A 26483-nucleotide genomic window follows, 5' to 3' on the forward strand; every position below is an offset into this window, starting at 1 on the left:
GATTAGTGTGACAGATAGGTTTTCTTTCGAAGCTTCTGACAGCAGTTTGAGTATTTCATGGAAGATTGAGAAGATATTGGAGATGTCAGACTCGGAGCAATGGGCAACTGGAGGTGCTATACCGAGGAGAGTCCCTCGGATTGGGACGATCACGTATTGGGGCGACATTCCTAAGAGGCCACCTGTAGCAGAAGCGGCCGCATATGGTAGAACACCAGCAACGTTAGAAGAGAGGATTGAACATCTGACGCATGTTATGGAGGTGATGATGCAGCAGAATGCGCAGATGACGGTAAATATGGACCAGATACGCCAGATGAGGTCTGCTGTTTCTAGGCTCAGCAACCGCGTTGCCGACGTGGAGTAGTCAATACGCGCTCCCACTGCACCACCCCCTCCAGCATCAGCGTCTACACCAGGACACGTTCGCGATACATTGGGAGGCCATCACAACTCCAGCAACACCAACACAAGTTACCCATGAAGGAAGAAGGTAGACTTAGATAAATGGCACCTTAAATTCAACGGGTCGGCAAAGGGGATGACGGTAGAAAATTTTGTCTTTCGCCTAGAGAGAATGCGTATCCAATATTAGTTGTCTTACCAGCAACTCTTTTCGGACTTCCATTGTTTGGTGACAGGTCCTGCTCTCAAGTGGTATTGGAGATTCTGGCGCAGTAAAAGTCGGCAGAATCAGACTACGAAGTAATACGTGAAATTATGGAAAGGAAGCAGCAACTCCAAGAGAGCTTTGACGAATATTACGCCGATGTCCACGATCTCACGTTGCGTGTTAGGCAAAGGATACCCGAAAACGAATTAGTGAAGATAATTAAGGGCAACTTAAAACCATATCTGGCCAATCTCACATTTGCAACGAAGACCGGAACATTGGCGGAACTAAGCTAGAATGCAAGAGGGCGGAAAACCTCATGAAGGAAAATAGGTCTAGGGCAAAGCCAGTTAGTGAGATAGGGATGAAAAACGGGTTATGGTCAGAAGAGCAGGCGGATGAGTTTAGTGTTGAGGCGTTAAGCAAAGATACTAGGAACATTAGTGCTAATAAGAATATGTCTCGTGCCCTGTCTCTCAAAACATTCCTCAGCCTACCATTCCCACCAATCCTAGTCCAATGTAGGTTCATCGTCCAATGTCCATTGTAAAGGTTCAGTCTAAAACCAAATGTTTTGTCCTTCCCCGTTCCACCTTATGCTGTGTTTTTCCTGTGGAATGCCGGTGGATTTTTACATAAAGAACCCGGCAGAAGCAGCGAAAAACACTAAGTGTAAGTCGTCGTTCCATTTGATGAAATGTTTTTCGTGTGGGGGAGATTCATCGTTTTGTGTTTTTAAACCCGAGGCGACAAACCGGGCCTTGGAAGAGATGTCCGCGAGCTCTGCCCAAAATCAAGAACGCCCGTAGAATTAGTAGAGGGTACACATATTTATATAGTAAAACGAGATAAGGAAAGAGAGACAAAGGAGAAAGTAGAAGAGAAGAAGAAGGAATCAGTTAGAGAAAGCTTACATGTTAGGAAGATGAAGTACGAAGAAGCAAGGAGAAGAATATTCTACGAAGAGATCAAGGCCAAAAAGAAGAAGAGAAATTTCGAAAAAATACAGAAGATGCGGGAAAACACAAGATTTTCAGGAAGATTAAAAGAAAGATTATTTCGACCATAGTTACTGTGCAGGGTGATAATAGGTTGTTCCCCAAAACGGAGAGCGGTAGACGCGAGGTGCTCGCGCTCTTAGATTCCGGGGCCGGGGCTAGCTGCTTGGAGAAAAACGCCCATAAATTCTGCCGATCCGGGGTCAAAATGTAAAGACAGCCAATGGGGGTGAAACCGCAGTTGTTGGCATAGTGACTCTTCCTGTACTGTGGGACACTGCCACTCGGGAGCTGGAATTCCTTATAGTGCCAGGGTTGCAACAAGAGGTCTATCTGGGGATCGATTTCTGGAAAGCCTTCCAGCTTAATGTGGTCAGTAGGGGGCCCCAAATCAACTCAAAGGTTTCTGTCGTGTCAGAGCTTACGTCTGTTGATGGTGACTTGTCATTCGATGCGGTGCAACATGAATTGATTCCCGAGGAAACTGTAGCTTTGGATCGCGTGAAAGCACAGTATCCTTCATTTGCAGTACTTGGGTTGGGTAAGACCGACGTAGAGGAGCACATAATCGAAGTGACGGATGAACACCTTCCGGCAAAGCAGCGCCACAACCCTATCTCTCCGGCAATACAAAAATTGATATTCGCAGAACTGGACAGAATGTTGGAAATGGGTGTCATCGAAAGAAGTAACAGCTGTTGGAATTCACCCGTGTCATTAGTTATTAAAGGAACTAAAAACAGATTATGTTTGGATGCCCGTAAGTTAAATGAACGCACAATCAAGGATGCCTACCCACTCCCACATATAGATGGTATTCTAAGTCGGCTTCAGAATACCAGGTACATATCTGCCATAGATTTGAAAGACGCGTTTTGGCTGATAACTTTAGAGCAAAAGTCCAGGGAGAAAACTGCTTTCAATGTACCTGGTAGAACTTTTGTACCATTTCATAGTCATGCCTTTTGGACTGTGCAACGCGGCGCAGCGAATTTGTCGGTAAATGGACAAAGTCATCCCCGCTTCTCTTCGTGAATCCGTGTTCCTTTATTTGGATGATCTCCTTGTCTGTTCAGAAAAATTTTCAGCCCATTTAGATTTGTTGTCCCATGAAGCTAAATGTCTGCGTGATGCCAAATTGATGAGCTGGAGGAGTACTCTTCCAACTAGACGAGGACAGAAACGAACGACCGATTGCCTACGTATCTGCGAAACTAAATAAGGCACAAATAAATTACAGTATCAAGGAACTAGAGTGTTATGCAGCGGTCCTGAGTGTAAAGAGGTTCAGGCCCTATATCGACGGATTGCCCTCTACGGTAATAAATGACCATGCCAGCCTAAAGTGGTTGATGGGTCAGAAGGACTTATCTGGCCGGCTGGCAAGGTGGAGTTTAAAATTACAAGGCTTCAGTTTCGACATCCAGTACCGTAAGGGCATCCAAAATGTAGTTACTTACTTACTTAATTGGCGCTTAACCGTCAAAATGTAGTGCCGGATGCTTTATCCAGGGCCGACATGAGTGAAATTTTGGTAAACGAAAGAATGCTGGACATCGACGTAAATTCACCTTAATTTAAAACGACTGAGTACCACGAACTCATAGACACGGTGACATCGAACATGGATAAATTACCGGAACTCTGCGTATCTGATGGATACGTTTATAGACGGACGCAATTTGACAAGGGGGAAGGACTTTAAGGAGACCATGCTTGGAAACTCTGGGTACCGACTGAACTTCGTTCTGGGTTGGTGGAAGCGTCGCATCGCTCAACTTCTGCAGGACATGGGGGCATTCATAAAGCCCTCGCGCGTATACGTGAAAGATACTAATGGCCAGGGCTTGTGGCCGACGTACAAAATTATGTTAAAGGTTGTGATATTTGCAAAGGTAATAAAACCCAAAACGCGTTCCACAAAACGAAGATGGGAAAGCAACATGTTACTGAACGGCCTTTTCCACGCTTATTCATCGTCATATATGGGTCCATACACAGGTACTTGTGATGGAAATGTCTATGTGTTCGTGTGTCTAGATCATTTTTCTAAGTTTGTGTTTCTGAAAACAATGCGTAGGGCAACCTCAGCAGAAGTAGTGAAGTTCCTTGAAAGGGATGTTTTTCATATATTTGGAGTACCAGAGTATGTACACTCTGACAATGGCAAACAATTTGTGTCAGAAATGTTCACATCATTTTTGGCAAAATATAATACGACGCATATAAGGACCGTCTTCTACTCTCCACAAGGTAATGCCGCAGAGAGGGTCAATCGATCAATATTGCAAATAGTGAGGTCTTACGTGAGAGAAAATCAAAAGAATTGGGACAAACCTATCAGCGATGCAGCATTTGCTTTAAGGAGCGTGATCCATTCGGCGATTAACACCTCTCCATATTTCGCGTTATTATATAGGAAATTAGGGGAAGTGAAGGATGTGGACTGTGAAGTAGAAGTGATGTCCGACAAACTTCATTCAATCCCAAATAACCTAATGAAAGAGCTGAGGTTGGCCCACGAGCGAAGTAAAAAGGTATATAATGCTAGAAGTAGGGATGTGATGTTTAAAATAGGACAAGTGGTATACCGCCGAAATTTTAAACAGAGTTCACAAATAGGCAATTATAACGCGAAACTTGCCCCAAATCAAGTAAAATGCGTAATATTGAAAGTAATATGTAACTCTATGTATGAACTCAGTGATGCTAGTGGAAACAGAATCGAGGTATACCATGCTAAGGACATATTTGTGGCATGATGTTAGTAAATGTTGAATGTTACATGTTATTTATTATCCACCTTGTACCTGAAAACTGGACCTCTAGTAAATTGACTTGCCTTTTTTTATGTGATTATTTATTCATTTATTCTAAGATTATTGACCGACTAATGTAATTCTATAACTTTGTCTTGACCTCCTAGTTTGATTATACATTTCCTACTTGACATATTAACTCATTTATACATTTGCAACTTGACTAATTTTTTTCAGTCTGTGATATAGTTTTAGACTAACCTGTGATATAGAATTAAGAGGCACATCTGTGATACCCAAGGTTAATTTTTGCTTAAAACCCCAGTGATATTAAATTTAGATTTTTTGTAGATAAAGTATTTGTTGTTTTTGGTGTCCTAGTAAAATTCTGTTAGTGTAGTACATTTTGTAGAAAATAAGATTAGGCGAGATGCGAACAAGAAGCCCGGCTTTATATCGTGGGTTGAGGCCACACGTGGCCACTGGACTTATAAACCAACCCATGGCTGCGTTGTGAGTTTCTTTACGCTCACGCTCCCTGATGCAGGCACCATCGGCGGATCCGAGCTTGTAACGACAGCCTTTGAGGATTTCTCTGACGACACGCAAGCAGGTATATGAACAGATGTGTAAGCAACCGCTAACCAAATCTCCTTCTCCGCTTTACGATATTAACAAAGCGGATGTTTGATTGTGTGAGTGGGCTGAACTGTTGCTTGCACATATGTGTATACGCGCCGCGAATGGGGCGATCGCAGATTGGTTTGACCAAGGCAGGCAGGCTATTCGTGCCTTATGGGGACATAAATGCCGCAAGGCCAAATGGGGTATAAAAAGGGATTACGCTGATCGACCGAAATCAAAATCGAAAAGTCGCGGTCTTTAGTGCAGTGCCAAAAGTGAAGTGAAAAGTTTTATATTCAAAATGCGCTTTGTTCACCTTAAAGTGTGGGTGCGCGAGTGAAAAAGTATTTTTTCTAAAGTGCGGTTTCACGCTAAAAGTAAACGCGAGCGAATAAAATAAGAGTGAACTTTGATACTAGGGAATCCTCTCTAGGTGCACCGCAGAGCAAGAAGTACCGCCACCACTGTGCGTGGAAAAATCCCCTCAAGAAAGCAGCAAAGTCACCGGTAAGTCAAAGTGTGCGATTTGAATTTTTTTTTTTAAAAACCTTTTTTTTTACCCGTAATTATACTCAGTTGAGCAGAATTCACAGAGTATAATAACTTTGATTGGATAATGGTTGTTTGTACAGGTGTAAAGGAATCGAGATAGATATAGACTTCCATATATCTAAATCAGCGGCCACCGTGGTGTGATGGTAGCGTGCTCCGCCTATCACACCGTATGCCCTGGGTTCAACTCCCGGGCAAAGCAACATCAAAATTTTAGAAATAAGATTTTTCAATTAGAAGAAAATTTTTCTAAGCGGGGTCGCCCCTCGGCAGTGTCTGGCAAGCGCTCCGATTGTATTTCTGCCATGAAAAGCTCTCAGTGAAAACTCATCTGCCTTGCAGATGCCGTTCGGAGTCGGCATAAAACATGTAGGTCCCGTCCGGCCAATTTGTAGGGAAAAATCAAGAGGAGCACGACGCAAGTTGGAAGAGAAGCTCGGCCTTAGATCTCTTCGGAGGTTATCGCGCCTTACATTTATTTATTTTTTATATCTAAATCATCAGTATCGAAAAAAAATAACTTGAGTAAATTTTGAGGTATCTTGATGAAATTTGGCATGTATGTTCCTGGGCACTCATCTCAGATCGCTATTTAAAATGAACGAAATCGGACTATAACCACGCCCACTTTTTCGATATCGAAAATTTCGAAAAACACAAAAAGTGCGATAATTCATTACCAAAGACGGATAAAGCGATGAAACTTGGTAGGTGAGTTGAACTTATAAAGCAGAACAGAAAATTAGTAAAATTTTGGACAAAGGGAGTGGCAACGCCCACTTTTAAAAGAAGGTAATTTAAAAGTTTTGCAAGCTGTATTTTGGCAGGCGTTGAAGATATCATGATGAAATTTGGCAGAAACGTTACTCCTATTACTGTATGTATGCTTAATAAAAATTTGTAAAATCGGAGTACGACCACCCCCACTTAAAAAACAATTGTTTTAAGTCAAATTTTAACAAAAAATTTAATATCTTTACAGTATATAAGTAAATTATGTCATCATTCAACTCCAGTAATGATATGGTGCAACAAAATACAAAAATAAAAGAAAATTTCAAAATGGGCGTGGCTCCGCCCTTTTTCATTTAATTTGTCTAGGATACTTTTAATGCCATAGGTCGAACAAAAATTTACCAATCCTTGTGAAATTTGGTAGGGGCTTAGATTTTAGGACGATAACTGTTTTCTGTGAAAAAGGGCGAAATCGGTTGAAGCCACGCCCTGTTTTTATACACAGTCGACCGCCTGTCCTTCCGCTCGCCCGTTAACACCATAACTTGAGCAAAAATCGATATATCTTTACTAAACTCAGTTAACGTCCTTATCTGAACTCACTTTGTATTGGTGTAAAAAATGGCCGAAATCCAACTGTGAACACGCCCAGTTTTTCGATTTCGAAAATTACGAAAAATTAAAAAAAAATCCATAATTCTATACCAAATACGAAAAAGGGATGAAAAATAGTAATTGGATTGAATTATTGACGCAAAATATAACTTTAGAAAAAAACTTTGTAAAATGGGTGTGACACCTACCATATTAAGTAGAAGAAAATGAAAAAGTTCTGATGGCGAAATCAAAAGCCCTTGGAATCATGGCAGGAATACTGTTCGTGGTATTAGATATATAAATAAATTAGCGGTACCCGACAGATGTTGTTCTGAGTCACCTTGGTCCACATTTTGGTCGATATCTCGAAAACGCCTTCACATATACAACTACCACCACTTCCTTTTAAAACCCTCATTAATACCTTTAATTTGATACCCATATCGTACAAGCACACTGGTCCACCTTTATGGCGATATCTATAAAAGGCGTCCACCCATAGAACTAAGGTCCACTCCCTTTTAAAATACTCATTATCACTTTTCGTTTGATACCAATATTGTACACCACATTCTAGAGTCACCCCTGGTCCACCTTTATGGCGATATATCGAAAAGGCGTCCACCTATAGAACTAAGGCCCACTCCCTTTTAAAATACTCATTAACACCTTTCATTTGATACCCATATCGTACAAACAAATTCTAGAGTCACCCCTGGTCCACTTTTATGGCGATATCTCGAAAAGGCGTCCACCTATAGAACTAAGGCCCACTCCCTTTTAAAATACTCATTATCGCCTTTCGTTTGATACCCATATTGTACAAACGCATTCTAGAGTCAACCCTGGTCAACCTTTATAAAGATATCTCGAAAAGGCGTCTACCTATAGAACTAAGGCCCCCTCCCTTTTAAAATATTCATTAACAACTTTCATTTGATACCCATATCGTACAAACAAATTCTACAGTCACCCCTCGTCCACCTTTATGGCGATATCTCGAAAAGGCGTAGATCAGCAAGCAGTTGGTAAAAAAGATTCGCCTTAAAAACAAGCTAAGAAAGAAGTACGATTGGAACTCCACAGTTTCTATAGAAACGAATTCAGGTCGTCGTATGGAAACCCAAAAAAGGAATGGAATGTTTGGCATAAACAGCCTATATGTTCTCGCACGGTGCGTGGAAGCACGGAGAATATATATATGTGTATGAAAAGAAATAAAAAGGCAAATGGTTATATTATTAATGATGGCAATAATTATTTTGTATTAAAGTTAGTACAATACTTTACCTTTGGTATATTGTGTGGCGTGACAGCAGCAGCGACTTTCTTCCTACGTGTTTGAAATAGAACAGCAAACAAGAAAATGTTCTCCGTTGTGTCGGACCGGAGATCGTGCGGGGGTTTTCCAAGGGATATTTGTTATCCGATGGAAAACTCAGTTACCCGTGTTATGCTGCTTATATGTGTGAGTGACTATATGAGGGTGTATGCATGCGTGTTAGCAATACATGACAGTGTATTTATGTAAATACCTATGTGCAACTAAATGAATTATGCATTGGGGTGGCCGTGTAAAATAGATTTAAATATTTAAGTTCTGACTTAAACATGCCGGCCCCCTTGCGGTAAGCAACATCTGTGGGAGGAACTCCATGCTTCAGCTGTCACGCACAGTAGTACTTAAAAACTAGATCTAATTTTTTGTTTATTTTGAACAAATATGTGTTGGCTGATCGCACCCGTACTTGATCGATAATAGAGGCCGCTGTAGGAAGAAAAGAAGCAACATATTAAAGCTGAAAACAAGGACGGGTTACAATTCAACGCACTTTATTAGTATAAAACTCGTTTGGATTTCGAGTTTTTCGTATTCTGGACGAAGAGGACATGTCTCCGTTCCAGATTTCGGCGATTGTAAGAATATTTTCCATCTGGACAAAGAGGCCAAATCTCCGTTCCACATTTTAACTTTATGAGATTTAAGGTTATATCGAAACGGAAAGGACGGGTCTCCGTGCCAGATTGGATTTATTTTGTTATTTTTGGTTTTCATTTTAATAGAATGTTTTATTTTAAAATGAATATTGGTTGGGTGGCGAACGCTTTAATAATTTTGAGTTATTCCGTAAAGTTATATTGACCATCTAACATGCCTTTATGTGGCTGGCAACTCCACTTTCTGTCTTAAGGCGCTTTAATAATTTTGAGTTATTCCGTAAAGTTATATTGACCATCTAACATGCCTTTATGTGGCTGGCAACTCCACTTTCTGTCCTAAGGCCGAAAACTTGTAATTTGGACTACGACCGAAAAATTTGTATTTCGAATATGATCGAAAGTTTGTAGCTTTATTTTTATTTTGTGACAACTTTTGTCACAAGATTCCTGCCCCCCAAGAAAAGTTTCGCATTTCAGGCTGGTTTTTGTAGTATTCGACAAAAGCTCTTGCTAAATAATTTTTAGTTGCAAGTCATTCTTAACTTTTCGCGTTTTCCATATTTCATATGCCATTCGTGGTTATCTTTACAAAAAGATTCAGTAAAATATTCATGACACATTTAATTTTGAATATTGATGAAAAAAAATCGGTTCCTGTGTTGCTCCTCGGGAACACGCATACTGAAAATTGGTGTTCATTTATTTTGATTATATGGCAACACCGCACGTCGAAATTGAAGTGTTAAGTGAAAGACATGGTTCAACTATATACAGGTTGGCTCATCTGTAAAGCAATAAAATATGTCTGTTCAAATTGTCAAAATCTGTGCATTTGGTGTTGGTGCGAATGGTATGGAATGGAAACATAATACTTAGCAGTTTTTGTATGTGTAAATAAAATGTTGCCAATGTGTTGGTTTCATTTTGAGTTTGCCATCTCCTTTTGACAATCCCTTCGACCTTGCAATGACATAAATAAAATCAGCTGATGAGATGAGCCAACCTGTACATAATTGAACCATGGTGAAATAGAATGAAAGAATGACAAATGGAAGAAGAAGAATGTCATTACATAATAAACATGATGATGGTAAGTAAACAAGTCGTAAAATTTTATAATTTGTGTTAAATTAATCATTTTAATAACTTCTTGTTTTCTTTTCTTTTCAGATTATGCAATGAAATGCTTGTAGTGCACACACAACTGCACACCGCATCAAAGAACCACCCCAAGAACAATGGCTTCAATTTTTCAGGGAAGAAGCCAAAAACACCAGAAAACTATGCCAAGAAATATGTCCCGGAAACTTGTAAGATGTTTTAAGATGTGCATTTAAGTTTTCTTTCTAGTTTTTGTGCTAGAAAAGCCAGAAATGGTCGCAGAAGCGATCAGTTATATGAGTAGGTTTGTGCAAAGTTAATTAGCAATTTTGTTGTTGTAGTGCATTCCTTGTCCCATAATACCCAACAAATAATTTTGTGAGTTATTGTAAGAACTAAGAGAAAGCACTTAAACTTAAAAAAAAATTTGTTATTGGAAAAAAGAAAGCACAATTTACGAATATGGGTTTTGTTTATTCATATTGACGTAGTAAATACACATCTGTTTTTTTTTTTGTTAGTGTATTGCAAAAGTACATTACACTAAGTTTTAATGCAATGGTTTCGAATCATTGGATAAAACTGAACGCAAGGCATGATTTGTACTCTTATTGACTAGTTTTAATGATATCGGTTTGATATCTACTAATTATACCCGCATGCGAATGGGTATAATATGAATTTTTTGCGGTTTAGTTTTTCATCAAATTTCGTTTTTTTTTTTGTTTTTTGTAGAAAATTAGTGAACTCCTTAGCAAAATTTGTAATATATATCGTTGTTTTTCTAATGTAGTTAGTCCATTTACAGCAACTTGATTTTAATTTCTTGACAGCCGATATTTACCTTAACATGATACATTAATTTGATAATGAATGATGCCGGTTGTGTTAACCAAAGTTTTGTCAAGTTATTGTAGTTGGACTGTTATTTGTCGGAAACATTATTAAACCGTTTTATATTTAGGAACCGATGGCTGAGAAGTATTTTGAAACGAAGAAGAAAAAAAAACCCAAGCGAATAAACGAATGTATTTCCCTGCGGCTACCGAACGTTTGTAGGTGGTAATTTGCGTGTAGTTAGTTTGATAGTTAGTTTTGTAGTTAATTTATGTATTTTATATATGTTTCCGCTTGTGATATAGGTTATTTTTCAGGGATTTGGTTTTTAGTTTTCATAGACTTGGTATCTGCACCCTGTTGGCTTTTGCTTTTTAATTTTTGAAATAAAAGTTTTTTACTTTGTACGCCGATAATTAGATGTGGCATTACCTATTCTGATGAAGTGGAATGTCTTACGTTTCAGATTGGGCTTGACCTTTAGTGGATATTTCTCCATTTGTGTAAATGGCAGTTGGAAGAAGAACCAGTTTGGCCAAGGGCCTTGTAATTTTACCTTTTTCAGTCGTGATGTCGACAACTCGTACAAGGTCGTCTGCTCCCGGGTGGAGCTTGACCACTCTTCCAAGTCTCCATTCGTTTGGATCTACTTTGTCATCTTTCGTGACGACGAAATCCCCTATTTTGATATTTGCTTTCGGGTATTTCCATTTAACCCACTTTTGCATTTCTAAGAGATATTCTCTTTTCCATCTTTTGCAAAAGGTTTGATGCAAAGCTTTTAATTTATGCCAGCTATTGACTATGGAGGCAGTATTCTCATTGGGATCTATTTCTGAAGGAGCGAGGATATGTCCGCCTACCAGGAAATGACCAGGGGTTAATGGATCTAAGTCGGTCGATTCGTTCGACACTGGACTTAATGGTCGCGAGTTGAGGCAAGCCTCTATTCGACAAAGTAGGGTTGTGAATTCCTCATAGGTATATTTATTCCTACCTGTCACTTTTCGAAAGTGGCTTTTGAAACTCTTTACTCCTGCTTCCCACAGACCTCCCATATGAGGAGAAGCACTAGGGATGAAATGCCATTGCAGAAGTGAATGAGCATATTTAGACAATGCGTTCTCACGCGAATTAGCTATAAATGCCCTTAAATCAGATCTATGAGATGTCTTCTTGTAACCCAGAAGGTCCCTGCCACCACAGCGAATTGTTGACCAGTGCATGTGCTGGAAGTCCTCTGCTAGCCAAGTTGGCTGGATTTGTTCCCGAATCCACATGGCGCCAGTTATCATTTCCAACCTTTTCAACGATTTTCGTAATACGGTGCGCTACGAAATTTGACCATGAACAAGGGGGCTTTCGTATCCATGCCAGTACAATCGTTGAATCGGTCCATAAGTAGGTTTTTAGATTCCCTAAGTTGAGATTTGTTAGAATTGTTTCCATCATTTGGGAGAGTAGGACGGCTTCGCATAATTCCAGTCAGGGAAGTGAGATGGTTTTTACCGGAGCTACCTTTGTTTTTGCCAACAGCAAATTGATGAGAACTTGGTCGTTGTTTTCCACTCGTAGGTATATTGCCGCGGCATACGCTTTCTCTGATGCATCACAAAAACCATGAATTTCCACTTTGTTGTGCGGGGAGAAGCGTGTCCATCGCGGTATCCGAATTTTATTAATTTCATGATACTTTTCCATAAAGGTGTTCCAACGTTCCGTAGTAATTGGGGGTACATCTTCATCCCATTTTGTACCTTCAAGCCAAATGTTTGGCATTATTATTTTGGCTACAACTATTATTGGTGCAAGCCATCCTAATGGGTCGAACAGTTTAGCGATTGCCGATAGGATCGCCCTTTTTGTTAAATTGTCGCCATTTTCCATTGGTATTGCGATGAAGTAAAACTCATCATTGTGTGCATTCCATCTTACTCCTAGTGCCTTCACTGAACTTGCATCTTCGAATTCCAGGAAATCTTTGTTCAGTAGATACAGTGCACATACCTATACTCTTTGAGTATTGTGGATGCAATTGGAAAGGTGTTTTCGACGTCCCTTCACTTTAATTCACAGAGTGTAGTGTTGTTTTTGTTGAAAATAAACAAAAGTGAAGCATCCAAAGGAAAGTGTGGTTATGTGAAACAGAAAATAGTGCAGATCAATTTAAAAGAAAACTTGCTTGAAAAAAAAACTGCACTATGTTACCTTAAGATATACCTTAACGCGAGTGGGGGATATATATAGCTGATAGACAAAAGGCCGTATCAACACAATTCACTTAAAAAAAAATTATTTGTCACAGTGCGTTTGAATATGTAAACACGTACCTTGTTTTGTTGTTGCGTTGTTTCTGCCGCTTTCTTTGTTGTGGTGGTGATTTCGCCAAAGCTTTTTAAAAGTAGAATTCTTTCTTTTCTTAATAAAAAAACATTTTTTCAGCTCGATGCAATACGGATTTAGATCTGGACTCTCAACAGAAGATGCCCTACTGAGCTTTTGTTCCGTTATTTATGGCGAGTTAGACAAAAAGCAGAACTGTGCCGGCCTGTTTGTTGATATCACGAAAGCATTTGATATGGTTGATCACCAAATAATGTTAGATAAATTGTATTGCGTAGGCTTTCGTGGCTTTATGTGCAATTGGCTGAAATCATACTTATCAGGAAGAGTGCAGAAAGTAAAGGTTGGCAATTGTTTAAGCAATTCTGTGGCAACTAAGTACCTTAGGAGTACCCCAAGGGTTTGTTCTAGGTGCAATAATGTTCCTTGTTTATTTGAATTCTTTATTTTCTTTGCCGTTATATGGAAAGGTTACCGCATTTGCAGACGACCTTGCTATAGCCTATGGTTCATCGAACTATCTGGATTTGGTAGAAGGCGTCAACTTCGATGTTCATTTGTTGAGAGTGTGGTTTGCTAAACATAAACTGATGGTCAGCAAAAAACTCAACTGATGTATTTCAATTTACTTCCAAGAACCTCACCTGATATTGCCATTATATTCCACGCCACTGACTGTAGACGTTTCGCTCTGAACAACATGTCGTGCTCTGGCACATCGTTTATTTATGAAGCAAATTGTAGCGATAAGTGTTTCCCAATTGAAAGAGTTGATACTTTCCAATATCTGGGTGTTTCTGTGGACCAATCCTTAAGTTGGTCAACACATATTTCCCGCTTGAAGGCATACATGCGATCTACTGTGCGCTATTTTTATAGTTTAAGGAATATATGTTCAAACGCAGCGCTTAAGACGCTTTATTACGCTTTGGTTCACTCTAAGCTTCAATATGGCATATGCTGCTGTGGTGGTGCGTCTTACTATTCAAAAATGTGTCATAAGGAAAATATGTAAGGTGAAACGTTTCCATCACAGCATGGAGTTGTTTAGAGAGCTGAAAATTCTTCCAGTAAAAAACATGTACTATTACAAACCTTTAAAAATATTCTTTATTCGTTGTGGGTACTTAAACAGCCTAGTTACGGATAATTATAATTTGAGGCAAAAGTCACTCGGACTTGTTTTTGTTCTTACATCTCGTACTACACATTATAATAACTTTTTTACTATCGTATCTTGTAAAGCTTTCAATACGCTACCTGTGTCTATACGTGTCATTAGAAATGTGCGTAAATTTTTAAAAAATATCAAATCATTTTTATTAGAGAAGTCACACGACGACATCAAAACTTTGCTGAACCCTGGTACTTAGTAATTTAAAACCAACATTTTTATTTTCTATTGTTTGTACATTTTATTTTGCATTTGGTACTTTAACTTCCACTTAGGTTATAACTTATTAACTATTTTCACCCCACACACATTTGTATATATTCATTAATTTATTTTGAGATGGCATTCAAAACTAAAGTTTTAGATAACTTTACAGAATGCCTTACTTTTCTTTCAATTTCAATGTATTAATTTAAGTGTCAATTTTATATATGTAAACATGTATAAAATATTGAGATTTGAAAGAAAATGAATAAATCTAATCTAAAATCTAATCTGAAAATACTCATTATCACCTTTCATTTGATACCCATATCGAACAAACAAATTCTAGAGTCACCCCTGGTCCACCTTTATGGCGATATCTCGAAAAGGCGTCCACCCATAGAACTAATGCCCACTTCCTTTTAAAATACTCATTCACACCTTTCATTTGATACCCATATCGTACAAACGTAGAGTCAGTTTTTATCTTATTAGAACATTTTTCTCAGAATCCTGGTTTAAATAATTTTGTTTGAAACTAAACATTTTTTTGTAAATTTTGTGAAACCAGAAAATTGTTAGTAAACCATTTTATTTTTGGAATTTTATAAAAAAATAAATTGAGTTAAAAATAGTTTCGAATCGTTAAATCGGCTCAACCTAAAGTCCACTTCGCGAAAGTAGAGTTTTTCATAGATGGTTCTTTGGCACTTTTATCCAAAAATTATTCCTATATTATCAAGCTAAACATTTCTTACCCAAAATCTCCTTTTAAATTTTGACCGTTTTCGGTGTAAACACTATTTTTCATTGTATTCCCGTCGAAATATTTGTTGTGAATTTTTATTTTATTTGATTTTTAATCGATCGAATTTGGTTTGAATTTAAAATTCATAAATATTAAAATATACATAAGTGCACTTACATGTACATTAGACTGGGTTGGACCCCATGCAAAAAAAAAAAGTTGCTAATGTCCGCCCCTAAATTTGAAGATTATGTTGAGAGGGTCTCGGAAAATTTTTTAAAATTTTTCTTGATCTTTCGAAATACAGCCAAAAAGGTTTTTTCGTTGTAACTTGGTTATTTGTCGTCCGATTTTTAAAATTGATAAGTCATTATTTTGGCCTTGAGAGCTTCTCATTTCCGTTTAATGTCCTTTTAAGCTATGAAGTCGTTTTCACATGATTAGGTCAGCTAACTAAATATTCGCAAAATTCGCATTTGTGGTCCGATTTAGCTCATATTTGGAACACATAATACATGCAAGAATAGAAATCGACCTGTGAAAAAAAATCGCCGCTAGGTGGCTTAAGGATCGAGATATTCACAAAAATCTTATTTGTGGCCCGATTTGGCTCATATTTGGAACACATAATACATGCAAGAATAGAAATCGACATGTGAAAAAAAATCGCCGCTAGGTGGCTTAAGGATCGAGATATTCACAAAAATCTTATTTATGGTCCGATTTGGCTCATATTTGGAACACATAATACATGTAAGAATAGAAATCGACCTGTGAAAAAAAATTGCCGCTAGGTGGCTTAAGGATCGAGATATTCACAAAAATCTTATTTGTGGCCCGATTTGGCTCATATTTGGAACACATAATACATGCAAGAATAGAAATCGACCTGTGAAAAAAAATCGCCGCTAGGTGGCTTAAGGATCGAGATATTCACAAAAATCTTATTTGTGGCCCGATTTGGCTCATATTTGGAACACATAATACATGCAAGAATAGAAATCGACCTGTGAAAAAAAATCGCCGCTAGATGGCTTAAGGATCGAGATATTCACAAAAATCTTATTTGTGGTCCGATTTGGCTCATATTTGGAACACATAATACATATAAGAATAGAAATCGACCTGTGAAAAAAATCGCCGCTAGGTGGCTTAAGGATCGAGATATTCACAAAAATCTTATTTGTGGCCCGATTTGGCTCATATTTGGAACACATAATACATGCAAGAATAGAAATCGACCTGTGAAAAAAAATCGCCGCTAGGTGTCGCATGGATCGAGATATTCACAAAAATCGTATTGGTGGTCCGATTTGGCTCATATTTGGAACACATAATACATGCAAGAATAAAAAGCGACTTATGAAAAACAAAATCGCCGCTAGGTGGCGCATGGATAGCGATATTCACAAAAATCGTATTTGTGGTCCGATTTCCGTTTAATGTCCTTTTAAGCTATGAAGTCGTTTTCACATGATTAGGTCAGCTAACAAAATATTCGCAAAATTCGCATTTGTTGTCCGATTTGGCTCATATTTGGAACACATAATACATGCAAGAATAGAAATCGACCTGTGAAAAAAAATCGCTGCTAGGTGGCCTAAGGATCGAGATATTCACAAAAATCTTATTTGTGGTCCGATTTGGCTCGTATTTCGAACACATAATACATGAAAGAATAGAAATCGACCTGTGAAAAAAAATCGCCGCTAGGTGTCGCATGGATCGAGATATTCACAAAAATCGTATTTGTGGTCCGATTTGGCTCATATTTGGAACACATAATACATGCAAGAATAAAAAGCGACTTATGAAAAACAAAATCGCCGCTAGGTGGCGCATGGATAGCGATATTCACAAAAATCGTATTTGTGGTCCGATTTGGCTCATATTTGGAACACATAATACTTGCAAGAATAAAAAGTGACTTATGAAAAAAATCGCCGCTAGGTGGCGCAAGGATCGAGATATTCACAAAAATCGTATTTGTGGTCCGACCTGGCTCATGCTTGGAACACATAATACATACAAGAATAGAAAGCGACCTATCAAAAAAAAATCGCCGCTAGGTGGCGCAAGGATCGAGATATTCACAAAAATCTTATTTGTGGTCCGACTTGATTTGGCCCATATTTGGAACACATAATACATACATGAATAGAAAGCGACCTATGATGCCCGATTTGGCTCATATTTGGAACAAATATTGCATACATCCAGTAGAAGTGACATCAAAATATTTTAGAGTTGGAGGAGGGACAAGCATACGTGGCGCAGAGTCGAGTAAAGCCTTTGGAAGGATTATGTATTGAGGACTTAGGTTGTAACAAATTGTCAGGAAAGAGTCCTTGTAATAATGAGTCACTAAAGGAACTTAATAGAATGAGAAATAATAGGCTATTAAATAAAGACTAAAAACTTGAAAATAAAATAATTAAAAAAAAAATGTTTAAGTTAAACGGTTTTATTGAAAACAATACTTACATGAAATAATAATAATACGAAAAGCTAGAAAATAATTAGGTAGGTCCTAGGGACTAGTCATCACACTCTTTATCAATCTAGGGCGTTGATCAGACAATTAAATAAAAGCAATAGACGCGTCATATTTCTATTGATAGTCATAAGTAAAACCAACTGAACCTTAATAGGTTATGCTACGCCTCACATTTTTAGAAATTTCACGCACCCAACGCTTTTATTTAATTGTCTGATCAACGCCCTAGATTGATAAGGAGTGTGACGACTAGTACCTGGGACCTACCTAATTATTTTCTAGCTTTTCGTATTATTATTATTTCATGTAAGTATTGTTTTTAACAAAACCCTTTAACTTAAACATTTTTTTTATTATTTTATTCCTTTTTTACTTTCAGCTCCGCACAACGATTTGGTACAAACTCGGAGTTCTGAGCGAGGTGAGTTATTCATAAAAGAAAGAAAAAATTCGTATGCACACACACCTTAACCCACGTAAATTTGTAATTACAATCCCAGAGTAAAGTAGCACACACCCACACATATAGTTAGTTCAACATTTCTTTGGGAGTGAGCGCACACACAAGCGTACAGATATACACATGTTTATGCGTATGCTTGTTCACAAATGGTTAGATATGTATTAGGCCGTGTCTAAGAATTAGAATATAAAGTACGTGAAGGAAAGGAAAAGTTAAGGAAAATTTGGATTAAGTATTAATAGGTAGAAGTAATAATTGAATTTAATTCATATAGTAGAAAGTGCATAGAAATAATAAGTTTTCGAGAGAGCTATTTAGGTTTTCAATATACATTTTTTTTTGAAATAGTTTATATCAATAAATTGTCACTTGGAAAAGAAAGTGTTGCATAATTAATTTTTGTTTGCATACATGGGCTGAAATTGTGATCTTTTTAGGTAAGACATAAGTAAACCATGTCTGGCTAGAAGCTGCAAGTTGTTGGTGCAGGTGTTGCCCTTGTGCTAGCTGATGGTAAGTTGGGGTATTTGAGTAAGTAATGGAAGGGACGTAAAGACATAGAAACGAACATTTGTCTGGTTTAAGGGGCCTCTACTCGGGAAACGGAGCCATAGTAGAATCCAAAGGCTGTTCACATCTCGTGAACAGGAGGGGTGGGAAGGCTCCACCTGACTCGGACAGGTTTTCTCCCGCTTTCCTATATTTATTTTTCTTTAGTTTGTTTAGATACTTTCCCTCAGGCATGAACTCAATTTTGCTATGTAACTGTTGGGGAAGGAGAAGTGGCAAGAACTGCGTCTCAAAGCCGACGAGCCTCAGCCGGGCTACTACCATGCCACCCCGCCACTCCTCCTCTCGCGCACCAGGCAGTTACGTAACAGTACTTCAAAATAACACTTATACTTCGCAACCGATAGCTTGCTTAAATCAAACTGATTGTCGTGTCTCTACTGTTGCTGCTTTTTATACTGTTCGGTTTCCTCGGTGACATATTTCTAGGCGTTTCTATTTCTGGAATTTACTAGTTAGTTATCAGCTATAAATTTTTCAGCTATAACTACAGATGCACGAATTTATAGCCCATGCGCGTGTATATCCGAGTGATACTTGACATAATGATTGATTCGTTTATGTAGATACAAGTGAGTATCTGCTTTATTGTTGTTGTGGCTTCATTTACTTAGTATCAGACTAGTGATGCGACTATCACTAAGTGTCACTAATATTCGTCACACTGCCCTCCACCTAAGTCTGAACGTCCCGATCAGGCAAATCTCTCGCTCTAAACGCCAGCCTTTCCAAATGAACCATTTTCATTTTGGTTCGTGGTTTGCCAATGGTTTGTATGCGGTACACTACATCGTGGATCCGTTTTACAAGTTTGTATGGGCCTTCCCAATTACACTGTAATTTTGGGGACAAACCTTTTTTTCGTTGTGGGTTGTATAACAGCACCAAATCTCCTTCCTCAAACCCTTCCGAATAAATTGCTTTATCGTATCTGGCTTTCATCTTGTCGCTTATAATCTTTGCTCGTTGCCTTACCAGATCGTGTATCTCTCTCAGCTCTTCTTTCAAGACACCAGTGGATTTCTTGACATTTCTCTCCGCATCGGCATCTATCCCAAACTCCAAATCAGCTGGCAGTTGAAGGTCATTGCCAAAATTACCTTTGCGGGAGTTTGGCCCGTTGTCTCATGCACTGCCGATCGGTAAGCCATCAAGACTAATGATATGTGTGTATCCCACTTCTTATGGTACTTGTATACAACTTTCCTTTAATGCTCCTCCAATGTTCTATTGAAAAGTTCCACCATACCATCGGATTGAGGATGCAATGCAGTTGTCCGTGTTTTTCGAATGCTCAACTTCTTACACATTTCTTGGAACACAGCTGATTCAAGTTTCCTGCCTTGGTCAGCATGTTACTCCATTGGTACACCATAACTTGCAACCCAATCGTTTGTAACCACTCCTGCTACTATTTCCTCTTCTTGGTTTGGGATTTTGGGGTTTGGGATACCTCTGGCCATTTACTGAAACAATCCATAACCACCAGTACGTATTTGTTTCCGCGGTTGCTAGTAGGAAATGGACCTGCGACATCCATCGCGATCCTTTCAAATGGTGTACCTGAAATATACTGCTTCATCTGGCCATGACTTCGTGTTTTGGGCCTAAGGTTTTCCAATCGAACGGCTGTAGTATGCAATTACATTCTCCTGTCCATCGACCAGTTGTGATAAAACGCCTCCTATAGCATATCCACTCGCATCTGTATCTAGTATAAATGTTGCGCCTGGAATCGGATATGCTCACACTGGGACAGTGCACAAACGCTCCTTCAATATTTGGAAAGCCACTTCTTGCTCCTTTTCCTATTCAATAGCTTTATTTTTTCTTGTAAGCTCATGGAGGCTATGGGATACGCTGGAAAAGTTTGGTAGAAATCGGCGGTAATGTGTGCACAGCCCAAGGAAACTTCTTAATTCATGCAAGTTCTGTGGTCTTCGACAATCCTTTACTACATCTATCTTTTAATTTACTGTACAGATACCTTCTGTCGCTACCTTGTGACACAAATAATTTACTTCCTTTTTAAACAGCGAACACTTTTTGGGGCTTAGTTTCAGACCAGCGCCATCTATTATCTCGAAAACTTCCTCCAAGTTCTTAAGATGTTCATCAAAGTTCTTGCCCAATACGATGATGTCGTGCAGGCACACCAAGCGTGTTTTCCAATGTAGTCCTATCAGTACCTGCTCCATGAGTCTCTCAAAAGTAGCTGGTGCATTACAAATTCCAAAAGGCATCACTGTAAATTGCCAAAGACCATCACCGACACTGAAGACCGTTTTCTCTTTACCTTCCTCCTTCACCTCAACTTGCCTCCTTCACCTCAACTCAGTAGCCGCTTTTCAATTCCAGTGTGGAAAACCATTTCGTACCAGATAGCGAGTCCAGAGTATCGTCAATTCTTGGCAAGAGGTAGCTATTCTTTTTCGTGACGTCGTTCAACTTGCGGTAGTCCACGCAAAACATCATTTTCCCATCCTTCTTCTTCACAAGTACCACCGGTGAGCTCCATGGACGAGCTGATGGTTCAATGACGCCGCTGTCGCTCATTTCTTGTACGATTTGACTCACAACTTCCCGCTCCGCCAGTGGAACACTGCGAGAAGCTTTACGTATTTTCCTCGCGTATCCAGTGTCAATTTGATGATTTGGTCAGTTTAAGTGGTGACTTGAACTCATTGAGTACACTTACCGGAATACGTCCATCCTGTTCTGTCATAGCCAGGATTTTTCCTAGAAGTATGTTCGGTGTTGATTTGTTTGCTGCCTCGAAAACCCACAATTTTTATGTCCCACAATCTACATCAATCTTTGCCCAGATGACGGCTCCGGATTTTGATCCACCAGCACTCGTTTACTGCTGTAGCCGCTCTCGTAGCCGAAATTAAGTGACACATTCATGTTCTTATATCCCATCGTCTTGTTTTGCATATCGATCTTTCGATTAAGAAGTCCACTCCAATTATGATTTCATCAACAATCTCTGCCACTATAAAATTGTGTAGTACAGTGACGTTCCCAATTGCTACTTCACATGCTACTTCTCCAATTGCCTGTGTGTCCTCTCCCGTGGCTGTAGGTAATCTTGCTCCAAGCAATGGTCTTATCTTCTTGTTGACTAAATCTGATGGAATGATGGAATGGGATGCACCCGTATCTACAGTCAGTAAACGTTCCTTTCAATCCGCATGTCCTCCTACAGTAAGATTGCTTGATCTTCTTCCAATTTACTAGATAGAGATTATGGGGCATTTAATTGAGGGAGCTAGCTGTCGCCTCTTGCTGCTGACTCGCTTTAGTTTAACGATTGAGTGCATTTGGAGATTTGCTCATCTTCATCAGCTCTGCGTTTACGGCCACCCACATTGCTTGAACTGTTAAGATTGGCACTGCAATAACGAGCAATGTGCCCTGGCTTTCCACATTTAAAGCATTTGACGGCACCATCGTTTTTCTGCTGCGTTCCTTTTAATGCATTCAAAATTGTGTCTACCCAGTGTGGCCTTTCCACTTCCAAGCGATGAGCATTGTATGCGGGCTTACTCAAAAGTGACGCTGTTTCCTGAGTCAGTGCATGGGATACCATTTCCGCGAATGTGGGTTTTGGGTTTGCATATGTCGCTCGCTTCGTTTCTGCGTCCCGTATGCCATTTATAAAACCCTCTCGGTGTACTCCACGCGTGCGTCCGCATTTGCCAAATGAGCCAACTTTTCAACATCCGAAGCAAACTCTTGCAAATTCTCATTAGCATTTTGGTAACGGTTTTGCAACTCTATTTGATATCTGTTATCTGTGTTCCGTGTTTCCTGTGTTCGCTTCCGTACCTTCGTTCTACAGCAGCCATCAATGCTTCATAGTTGGTCCGCTCTCCTTCGGGAATCGTCTGTAGGATTTCGGTTGCTGACCCCTTCAATGCTACGAATAGGGCTGCAACTTTATCTACAGCATTCCAGTTATTCACTGTTGCGGTCTTCTCGAAATGAAGCTTAAACACCTAGAAAGGGACAGAACCGTCAAAGGATGGTGTTTTTACCTTTGGATTACTGAAACTGGAAGGCGATTTAGTTGCAACTCCTGTGTACTACCTCTCAATGTTTAAATCTCGGCATCAATTTTGTCATCGAGTTGTAAAATTTTTGTATCTTGCGCTTCCAACTTGAAGGAAAGACTGCGAGGATATCTGTGCTGAAATTTGCGCCGACATATCGGATATTCGTGCCTCTTGTGTTTCCATGTTAGTTTTAATCTGTGTCGACATTTCTGAAATACGCATTTCTTGTGCTTCCATCTTGGATGTTATACGTTTCTTCTGGGATTCTAGTTGAGATGCTATACTTGTCTTCTGTTCTGCCAGTTGAGATGACATTTGTGACGCCATTTCAGAAATGCGTGCCGCCTGTATTTCCAATTGTGATGCCATATATGTCTTCTGTTCTTCCAGTTGAGATGACATTTGCGACGACATTGATATTACTGTCGATGTTTGTGCAGATATTGCAACCAATATCATGTTCAAGTCTGTGCTGGTAAGTGTCTGCGATGTTTCGTTTTTCTCTTCCATTTTTGTTGTTCCGCATCAAGATAGAAGATATACTCATCCACATCAATTCCTTGCGACTCCATTACCTCTCGTAGCCATGCTTGAAGTTCGATATTATTGCCGGTTGTATTCAATCCGCGGTTCTCCAACTCCTTTTCCAGTTGCGGGATCTTTAATTCACTCAACTTTGCCATGTCCAAGTTGTATTCCCAATCTTGGCAATTTATTCAACAATGCCTCTTCTGATACCATTTGTTACAAATTTACTGCAATTCTTCTTATTTGCGACCTTCTACTAACTTTCAACTGCAACTATCACTAAACTGTTGAATAAATAACTCCACTATTCAATAATGCAAAATGGCCTTTATTAAAGTACTTCACAATAACACTTATACTTCGCAACTGATAGCTTGCTTAAATCAAACTGATTGTCGTGCCTCTACTGTTGCTGCTTTTTATACTGTTCGGTTTCCTCGTTGATATATTTCTAGGCGCTTCTATTTCTAGAATTTACTAGTTAGTTATCAGCTAAAAATTTCTCAGCTATAACTACAGGTGCACGATTTTATAGCTTCTCTCATAGCCCATGCGCGTGTGTATGTGATTGATACTTGCACAAATGATTGCATACTTTTGGGAGTATCTCAGATATATACATGTGGTTGTGCGTTGCTTCTCCGCTGCGTGAACGTACATATGTGTAGACATAATGATTGATTCGTTTATGTAGATACAAGTGACTGTCTGCTTTATTGTTGTTGTGGCTTCATTTACTTAGCATCAGACTAGTGATGTGAGTATCACTTAGTGTCACTAATATTCGTCACAATATGTATTGAAAGATATCTACACCAAGCGTGAAGCGCTCTCGCTCATAGCAGAACTTTTTGACCCCGTAATTGTTTCAGCGTGGCTTAACAAACAACCTAGCTCTTGAACTACCTTTGTCGCTAATCGAGTGGCAAAGCTACAGGAATTCGTAGGTTTTAGGCATTGGAATCACGTCGATTCATAGGATAATCTTGCCCATTTTGGTAGCAGAGGAGCATATCAAGATTTGAGCTCGAATCATTTATGGTGGCACGGGCCCTCTTGGTTAGTGAAAGATGCCGGTCAATGGCCAACATACGAACCCGAAACGGAAGACGTCACACTCGTGGCCAAGGGGATACAGGCACACACCTCACTCGTATCTAGTTATGAGAACCCCCTTTAAAGATTTTCTTCGCTTCCACGAGCACTTAGGGTTTTAGCATATGTCTTCCGATTCTTCAATCGGACTAGCAAGCACACTCATCAATTTCATTCGTACCCCTCCATTTCAGGCAAGGAAATCTCGAAAATGCGTACTCCACTAATAATTATTTCCCAAATGAATCATTTTCCGCAGGAGCATAAGAATCTCACGTTAAAACTCCCCATACACCCAAAAAGCAAAATTCTAACTTTGAATCCGTTCTTAGATAACCACGGTACAATTCGTGTCAATGGTCGACTGACAAACTCGCTCATGTTATCCTATAACGAAAAATGTCCGATTCTTTTGCAATATAATTGTACGTTGTCAAAGTTGTCAGTCCATTTCATTCACAACATTTCTCTGCACGGTGGTAATCAGCTGATGTTACGTTTACTTCGCCAACAGTATTGAATTCCGAAGTCCAAGAATCTGATAAAAACCATAATTCATAACTGCAAACCATGTGTCTTACACAAAAAACGAGATCAGTGCCAAATTATGGCTGCTCTCCCAGAGGAACGGACGGTACTTTCCAAGCCCTTTGAAAATACAAGTGTAGATTTCGCGGGTCCATTCGACATTAAGAATTTTTCGGGAAGATCTTATTAGATGACGAAAGGATATGTTTGCATTTTTGTATGCTTTTCTACGTAAGCAATTCATTTAGAAGCAACTAGCGGTCTTTTCAAGATTGACTGCTCGAAGGAGCTTCCCAAAAAATATCTTTTCAGATAATGGAACAAACTTCGTGGGCGCATCCACCATTCTTAAGAAAGATTTCAAAAAGTTCATCCTCACCACTCAGGAGTCGGTGTGAAATTTGTATAGTCAGCAAGAAGTCTCCTGGCATTTTATTACTGCAGGCATATGGCTCCGCATATGGGTGGCCTCTGGGAAGCTGAAGTTAAGAACTTCAAATTTCATTTTCGTCACACTGCTGCGTCTCAAAAAAGCAACTTTGAAGAATTCCAAACGCTTCTTTGTCGTGTCGTGCCTGCTTGAATTTGAGGCCTATATAGCGGAAATCTAACGACCCAGCCGATTGCGCAGCGCTCACCCCTGGCCACTTTCTAACTGGAGGTCTATTACTGGCTCCGCCGGAACCCTCAATCGAAACAAACCCGACCTCATTAATGAATCGGTGGCAAAAAATTAAGGCCCTTAGCCAACTACGCTCGCTTCGTTAGAAGGAAGGGTATTTGAAAGAACGTCATAAACGCCATAAATGGAAGTCTCCTCAAAAGGATATTGCAATCAATGATCTGGTCGCTGTTCGACATGAAAATCTTCCACCAAATGAGTGGCGCTTGGGCAGGGTCACCAATATATACAATGGAACGCGCAAAAGGGTTCGCGTAGCCGACATTCGCACCCAAAAGGGAATGATAACGCGCCCCATCGTGTTAGTGGTTTTGCCGAACTAACTCCATACTTCTTTCTATTTGTTTTCCCTTTACCTTTAATAATGGACACACCACTCATCCAATATTCGCCATCCGCCTCTCCCATTGCAGCGACATTAGCGGAGACATCGTCCAATACGAAGCTGGCAGCAACGGGCTCGTCAGCTCCACCAAAAATTGCCAAGCTGAGCAGCAGAAAGTGCAGAGCTTGCGATTTGTCACATCCCCTCTGGTTCTGCAAAAAGTGTATAGACGCGAACGCCGACTACGCCTGGTGCTTCAGCAGTGCTATTGCTCGCGATACATAGCACACTCGCACACTACGAAAGCATGCATTAGCACTGGGATATGTCACTTTTGTGGGGTAAGCATCACTCGCTTCTGCATTCGCACAATAGCCCAAGTGCCCAACGCGAACTACCTCCCGTATTAACGCAGCTTTCCGAAACTATCACGATACTGCCTACAGTTGGCGTTTATGTGCATGTAGGTCTGTGGAAGACTTTAAACCGGGCCCTGATTGATGCTTGTTCA

This window comes from Eurosta solidaginis, chromosome 1 (assembly GCF_040869045.1).
Source record: "Eurosta solidaginis isolate ZX-2024a chromosome 1, ASM4086904v1, whole genome shotgun sequence".
NCBI classification, from domain to species: Eukaryota; Metazoa; Arthropoda; class Insecta; order Diptera; family Tephritidae; genus Eurosta; species Eurosta solidaginis.